Below are 8,900 nucleotides of genomic sequence, written 5' to 3'. Positions count from 1 at the left end.
TCTGGCTCTTGATGTGGGTGTGCACAGTCCAGAAACTAGAGACAGCACACATTTTGTGTGTCTGTCTGTGTGTGTATATGTTACTTTCCAGGGAATAAAATTGTCTGTACATGTTTAAAAAAATGTCAGTATAAGAAGTCAGTATAACTTCAGGAAGGAAGACTATGTTCCAAACACAAGTCACTCGTTGTCTTCCAGTGAATCAAATAAACACATCAGTATATTGGATTGTAATTGACATGGTGTGCCAGAATTGTACGTTTAGTATTCATGTTTGAAGAATTACATAACGTTTGCTCTGTTAGCCTTCATCTTTATTCAAGGCTTTATGACTTATCTTGGGATATGCATCAAACCTTACCAATGTACTGCTAGTCAGATTCTCTCCACCTAGTTCCACAGTTAAATTGTGCCAGATTCTGACATCGTTGTGCGATTCAACACAGCTGGCATGTACACTATTATAGCTGTAATTAAGGGAGCCACGCTAAAGACCACAAATTACTGAAGAAAAGATATCTGACATTTAAGGAGAGAGACTCAGAGCTGAGTCCTACTGAGAGAACAGCTCCGTGACTTCTTCATCCAAAAGTTCAGTAGACAGGCGAATCCCAAAGTTACAATCATCTATGTTATGCTAATTTTTGCTGATATGACTTCAAAACCATCCCCACTCTAACCAATTTCTTTGGGTTTGCCAGTAACACTAGTTGACCATAGCATAAAGATGATGTTTTGTTCTGTCCTATTTGTTGATATTTCAAACTGAATAGTAAGAAAAGGCAATACACAGTGACCAATAAGCAATAAAAAGTTAATGAAAAGCTACAGACACACTGTTAAATGGGCTGACCCAGATATTTATCACCAGAGACCTAGAGCCCTAAACACTTGCCCAAGTCATTGTTTTGACTTATCTGGGTCCTAATCAGATGATTCATACTATAGCTAAGCAATTTGACCCAGGAGTACATTTCACTGCGCATCATTTTTATAAACCATGACAAAAACAATACAGTTTTCCATCTATGTCACCAGCCCAGCACACAGCCAGTCTCATCGATGGAGCTTTCATAACTTAGAAAGGACCAGCTCAATAAGCCCTTGGTGCTAGATGCTATACACAAATGGTGCACTGTCTGAACTGGACCTAGAGTAGGAAATGAAAAGTAATTAACTAGTAATAGTAAAAGCATGGACTGAGAGATTTATTGAGTCCATTCTCTCTGTCGTTCCATCTCTCTCTATCTCTCTCTCTCTGAGGCATTTTCATTATTTATTGCCTAGCTAACAAATCTGCAGAGACATCGGAAGGCCTCTGAGTTCAGCTTGATAAAGAAAATGTTTTTAACCCAACAAAAACCCAATCTGTTTACTGAAAGGTTGAAGCTCATTTTCTTAAAGAGCAGGGTGCAGCGTGGATCTCTAGCTTGCAGACCACGTCTATACCAGCTCCATTCCTGAGTCACCTGCTACATGCTAGCTAGCTTAGCTACCTTTGCGGATTTTCAACTTTCATTATTAGGTTTTACACGTGTGACGTTTACAGCGTGTACTGTTTCTGATACACGTTGGCTTGATTTTCGTGTGGTTGAATGAGCAGATAAATTGATTAAAATCTAAAGGGAAAAAACCTTGAAACGTGCAAGGTTTAGCAGGTTTAGCAAATTGATATTGATGTAGAGATGGTACTTGTGGCATAATTATGATGTAATAAAGGGGCTGTGAAGTCACACAAGTTATCACATTAATCAGGCAATTCACCATTCCCATAGTACTCATTTGCTTCGTTGCTGCTTATTGTATTTGGCTGAGGTCTGTTCCCCAAAAACTAAAAGGCTTATCGATCTTTAGAATTCACATCAAAAGACGAGAGGCGACAGTAGATATGGAAAAGAGGAAAGGTGGCTGCACAAAGCTGACACCAATAAGACCAAACCACAGTGCTCAGAAAGCAAACAACGTTCAGGTACGTGTATACACATTTTATTTAAATGCTGAAATGAAGGAGCATGTGTTTTTGAATCTTGAAATTATATGGGATACCTTAAAAATATTTGTACTGCTGCCTCAAGAAAGAAACAAACAGAAATACATTTTTAGTACATTTTAATAAAAAGTTGTTTGGCTATGATGGAAGGTTGTGTATGGTTATGTGTGCTTGTGTGTCAGTATGTAGATTCTTGTGTGAAAAATACCTTGTATACTTTGTTTAGGCTCTTGATGTGGGTGTGCACAGTCCAGAAACTAGAGACAGCACACATTTTGCTCCACTTGTTCTACCTCGAATCAATGGTAGCCATCCACTACCATTTCAGAGAAAAAAAGGTAAAGAACTATAAAGTCTATACATTCTAGAGAAAATTACATGGCAATTCATTCCTGTTGGTTTTTAACACATGGTTTCATATGAAGAGTCGTAATATATTTTTAAACTGAGCCTTCTCATCTGAACATAGCTCAATTTCAAGATGGCAAAATCAGCTGTTGCCATCTGTTAATTAATAGAACTGGATGATTCTTTAGTATAACTCTGCCCTGTAAATTTAGGTTCATATGAGCAGCTGCAGAAGACTGGTCTGGATGGATGTCATGACATTGAAGCTTCCAAAGAGCAGCTGGAGATGGAGAGATATAATCTTGAAGCTGAGTATAAGGAACACCAAGCGCTTCTGCAGAGCCTCCTGTCAGAAAGGGATGAACTCTGCCAGTTGAACAGCGAGCAGCAGATGATAATAGCTGACTGGTTGGAAAGGGAAAACGTGCCAATGCCTGTGTGTACAAGGCGGAGTCGCCATGGCTACCAGGACCAGCTAAAAATTCTAGAGGACCTAAAGTTGCAGTGGCAGTGCAAATCACAGCTCTACCAGCAGCAAGTTGAAGAACTCCGGCCCCGTTGCCAGGAGAAGAAGAAGCAGTGGGACTGTGAATATCAAGCCTTCATCATGATGATGCAAGAAGTAGTCGTTGCGGCTCTGGCCCGGCGGCTGGGAAAGCGGGCAGCTCTTGTTGAGGTGAAACGGCTCCTTGCAGCTGAGCAGAAGACGGAGAATAAGCTCACTGCTGCAAAAATACGGAACCTTGCGCTGCAGATGAGGGTACAAAGCCGGGAAGAAGCTATTGGAGAACTGGAGGAGAGGACAAAGGCTGAAAAACTGAAATTTGAAAATGAGAATTATAAGACTATGATCTTGGAGTATGAAGAGGAGGTTATTCGAATAAAGAAAGGAATTACCAGCACTAGAGAGGTATGACGTCCTATTAAACTCAGTAGATTAAGACTAATGTGGGTGCAAGTTCTGTTGATTTTTTAGATAGCCATGGAACTGTCAAGTAGACTTGAAAACATAACAAGACCCATCCCATAAATCCCATCACAAAACTTGGAAATTTCGAGCCCCCATTTAAAACTGAAAATGCAGTAAATTTATTGCCACGGAGTAGGATGGGAAGATGTATTGTACAGTAGTAGAGTCTTGAAGGCATAGAAAATAATCTCAGTATTGTGTACCTCCACTCTCAGTTCCAGTCACATCTCAAAGAAACGATCAACTTTGTGGAGCTGGAGATCCAGGCCAAACTAGCCAATCTGGCCAAGATAAAGGCAATGATCGGCAACAAGCGGAAAGCTCTGGCAGGGGTAATGATAACTAAAGACAAGCTGCGTGCAGACAATCTGCACCTGTACCAGCGCTGCAGCCTGCTGAGAAACAAGAAGCTGCTCCAGGATTTTGAGAAGGTGAAGGATGCATGCGAGGACCTGCAGAGCCAACTAGACATTCTCAAGAGGCAGCATGAAAAGCTCTCTGTCAAGTGTAGCACAGTAAAGAGCAAGCTGAAGCAGAGCAGGCCACTGCAGCATTGTGTATAACACGGTTGAACACACACGTGTACACGTATATACACAAACATGCTGTATGCTCTTTGTGCAGAACTAAAATAAAAACAGTACGCTGTTATATTTGAAAATAGTGCTGTGCCTTTTATATTTGAAAGTTGACAAAATATCTGATATATGTGTGTTTGTGTGTGTGTGTGTGTGTGTCTGTCTGTGTGCGTATATGTTACTTTCCAGGGAATAAAATTGTCTGTACATGTTTAAAAAATGTCAGTATAAGAAGTCAGTATAACTTCAGGAAGGAAGACTATGTTCCAAACACAAGTCACTCGTTGTCTTCCAGTGAATCAAATAAACACATCAGTATATTGGATTGTAATTGAAATGGTGTGCCAGAATTGTACGTTTAGTATTCATGTTTGAAGAATTACATAACTTTTGCTCTCTTAGCCTTCATCTTTATTCAAGGCTTTATGACTTATCTTGGGATATGCATCAAACCTTACCAATGTACTGCTAGTCAGATTCTCTCCACCTAGTTCCACAGTTAAATTGTGCCAGATTCTGACATCGTTGTGCGATTCAACACAGCTGGCATGTACACTATTATAGCTGTAATTAAGGGAGCCACGCTAAAGACCACAAATTACTGAAGAAAAGATATCTGACATTTAAGGAGAGAGACTCAGAGCTGAGTCCTACTGAGAGAGCAGCTCCGTGACTTCTTCATCCAAAAGTTCAGTAGACAGGCGAATCCCAAAGTTACAATCATCTATGTTATGCTAATTTTTGCTGATATGACTTCAAAACCATCCCCACTCTAACCAATTTCTTTGGGTTTGCCAGTAACACTAGTTGACCATAGCATAAAGATAATGTTTTGTTCTGTCCTATTTGTTGATATTTCAAACTGAATAGTAAGAAAAGGCAATACACAGTGACCAATAAGCAATAAAAAGTTAATGAAAAGCTACAGACACACTGTTAAATGGGCTGACCCAGATATTTATCACCAGAGACCTAGAGCCCTAAACACTTGCCCAAGTCATTGTTTTGACTTATCTGGGTCCTAATCAGATGATTCATACTATAGCTAAGCAATTTGACCCAGGAGTACATTTCACTGCGCATCATTTTTAAAACCATGACAAAAACAATACAGTTTTCCATCTATGTCACCAGCCCAGCACACAGCCAGTCTCATCGATGGAGCTTTCATAACTCAGAAAGGACCAGCTCAATAACCCCTTGGTGCTAGATGCTATACACAGATGGTGCACTGTCTGAACTGGACCTAGACTAGGAAATGAAAAGTAATTAGCTAGTAATAGTAAAAACATGGACTGAGAGATTTATTGAGACCATCCTCTCTCTCGTTCCATCTCTCTCTATCTCTCTCTCTCTCTCTGAGGCATTTTCATTATTTATTGCCTAGCTAACAAATCTGCAGAGACATCTGAAGGCCTCTGAGTTCAGCTTGATAAAGAAAATGTTTTTAACCCAACAAAAACCCAATCTGTTTACTGAAAGGTTGAAGCTCCTTTTCTTAAAGAGCAGGGTGCAGCGTTGATCTCTAGCTAGATCTCGGACCCATGGTCCACCCAGAATCTGCCCAAATTCCTGTCCCAGGTGAGCTCCATGACCTCTTCGGCAAAGAGGCAGGACTATGGTGATACAGGGTTGGATGTGTTTCACATGTTGAGTAGTCATGTGCAGTTGACCATGCATATCAAGTTATGCTGTTAGACTGTTTTAGTTCATCTGTGTAATTACATTAATTTTTAATCATGTTTAAGATTGCATGCAAAAATTCAACAGACGAATGTCATTTTTATTGTCTTCCTACTGTTTTTTCTCATTTTAAAAAATATATCCCTTTATTATATATTTTGTTAGAAGTGGATGTTTATTTAATAACAAGATTAATAATAATAATGTTGATTCAAAAATGTTGAATGTTAATTTTATTAAGTTAATTTAACCGAATCATTTATACACAGGAAACTGGACTGTTTGAATAGTACTTGCTTATTGTTCATCAGATAAATAATATAAATCAAAATAACAAGTGCATCTTTTGTTAGAATGTGTCTAATTACCAACAAGTCAGAAACACGCTCATTTACTTTACTAAAGAACAAAGCGGTTTAAATAGGTGTCCATTCACTTTGTGCAACAGAATGCAGAATAATCTGCTGCCCATTCAATTTGTGAAATGCAAAGGGATTTAAGTCAGTGCTCATTCACAAAGTGAAGTACAAAAAACAAATCAGTGTGCATCACTGTGAGAAATAAAATACAGTATAAATCAGTGCTTGTTCACTTTGTGAAGTATAATATCGTATTAATCAGTGTTCATTCACTTTGTAAAGTATAATATAGTATTAAAACCTATTTGCACACCAGCAGTTTTAAGCTCATTTTTTGAACGATTTGTACTTTTTCACTTTAACACTAGATATCTGAAATTGTACACAATGATCATTCAGGATTTAAATTAAAGTAGACACTTGGGACAAGACATCCATTCACATCCAGGCTTATTTGTCCATCATTTAGGTTCCATTTGAGCTCATCTATTACAGAAGAAAATGTCCAAAAAAAAAACCCATAAAATGCCTTAGATTTTGTGGGTGTATAATGTGTCTATTGATGCTAGAGATTCAGTTTCATTCATACTCAACATTTCCTGATTCACCAGGGTCTTGTGTAATAAACTGAACAGTTTTGAGCATATACATGAAATGACTGATTAGCTACACAATGTTTTCCACTAGGTGTCCTAGACTTCTCCAAAGTGTCCACAAACCTCTCCAAATGCACACAGTCATCAATCACTATCAATCAAGTTTGTCTGTTTCTTTTTGCTAAAACATCACAGTAAGTTACTTTAGTAAGTTCCACAACAATATTAGCTTCATAGCATCATTGTTAGCATAATTAGGGGGAAATACTGTAAATGCTGTAATACTGTAAAGAAATAGCATACTTTCTCATTTATACTTACAATTTGCAGCAGGATTACGAATTATTCTAGCAGTGAACGTAAACATCTAGTGATTTGCTATGCAAACATCGAAGTTAGTCCATGCTAGCAGCACCCAAACAACTCCACATAAACTTCAGCTAAAGTAAGAATCTTCCTTTCCATGATGTACAAAAGTATTGGCGATCAAGTCATTCTTATGGTTGTACGAGTTTCGCCAAACAGCGTCAAACCCATACACTAGGCTATCTGCTAACAACACTGAAGCACTGACAGTACACAGTGCGCATACCTTTAAGCATTAAAGGGTTGACTAAATAAGTCAAGGTGAGGGGTCTACATTTTCATCTAACCCTCCTCTATTTGATGAAACGGCTGCCAATCACACGGCTTGCCCTGGAAACACTTGGGAAGTAAATGATAGTCACCCCCACCCCCCCTTTCCCCTTCACACATAGGTGAGAATTGCTGTCACTCCAAGACAATGGCCCTGCAATGGCCAATAGAAATCAATATAAAATAGAAAAGGGGGGTCTAATGCTCTCATCAGGAACACTTTTACATCACTAACGTGCATTTTGAGTTAACCAAAGGCTTGCATATTTTGGGTTTGCTTATGAGAGAACTGAATGCGTGTTTTTACGCAAAGAAGTGAGCACACAATTAAAGAACTTTACTAACACTCCATATACCATTTAAACATGTCACAGTTGTTTTAATGGTAACTGAATTTTCTATGACAAAATCTGAGGTTATCTTATACCGGAAGAATGTTTTAAAAGGCCACTTAAAAGGGTAGGCACATTGTTGTGGAAATTTACCCAAAAAACACGGTGTCTTCAGCGTGGGATTTCTGGCAAGCAGGTCCATGCAGACAGCTGAAAATCAGTATGCAGATATTTGTATTAGTCCTAAGAAATGTTATGTTGATAAATGTACTGTACTTTAAGAATATTCGATGTTATCAAGTAATTTATTTGAGTATGCCAGTTTGGGCTGGCCCGCTAGGGGGCGTTGGCACATAAGGGGGTTAAAGAGCAATCTAGGAGGACCTTTATAGTTATATGTTTTGCAGGGATACAAAACTGTTTTTGAATGTTAGCCGTCCCCCCTTTTGTGCAATATGTGAAATCCCATGAAAATGACGCACAAGAAATACAAAATAGATTTAGGAAGGGTGATACGCCCCTCTGGGTCACATGCCCCTCTGGGTCACGGATTAGACCATTTTAATCAGGACTACAACCCTAATCAACCCAGTGAGAGCAGTCCTGTTGTGTACTCTGAGTTTGTAAGAAACACAGATTGATATTATTCGGCACAAAGCAATGAGAAAACATGGCGATAGCTTCACACATTGAGGATATAGTGTATGGGCATGAGGGGGCATTAACAGCTGCCCAACGTGGAATCTCATCTGCTAAAGCATTGCCAGTGGCCGTGTCAGACTCAAAGGTTGTGCCATGACCCTTGACCATTACGATAGCCAGCCAAGCTGTACATGCAGACAAAATTGCAGACACTAGTCCTGGATTAGAAATGGGCTTACCTTCCAAGATACGGAACCCCCGGAGCGACAAATCTTACCCAAGTCATGAGCAACCCCAAATGCATAATGCGAATCAGTGTAGATGGTGACAACCTGATCCCAGATTCTTGAGCAGACCTATAAGGGAGAGAGTAAGCCTCCCAAATGAGGTTAGGCAGAGAGCAGACATTTAGAAAGTGAAACTTAAGCAGAAAACCCAATTTTATCATTTAACCAATGATAAAAAGATCTGCGCTAACATTAGCAGGCATCGCTGTTGTGTCACCATAGCAACCACAGCAGCTTGGGTTTTTACCCAGGATACAAGATTTCATTACATTGCGATTAGCAAACTAACATTTTCAAAAGAAACATAAAATAAAAAATAATATCTCTGTACCTGTGATGATATATAAACATGTAAAAAATCAATTGCTTGTTAATATATATGTGTGTGTGTGTGTGTGTGTGTGTGTGTGTGTGTGTCTGTGTGTGTGTGTGTGTGTGTGTGTGTGAGTGAGAGACAGACTTGGCTCCCCTGGTATAAG

Source organism: Electrophorus electricus, chromosome 1 (genome assembly GCF_041902795.1).
Source record: "Electrophorus electricus isolate QZ-2024a chromosome 1, ASM4190279v1, whole genome shotgun sequence".
Classification (NCBI taxonomy): Eukaryota; Metazoa; Chordata; class Actinopteri; order Gymnotiformes; family Gymnotidae; genus Electrophorus; species Electrophorus electricus.
The sequence above is the reverse complement of the archived record's forward strand: the minus strand, read 5'-3'. Positions refer to the sequence as shown.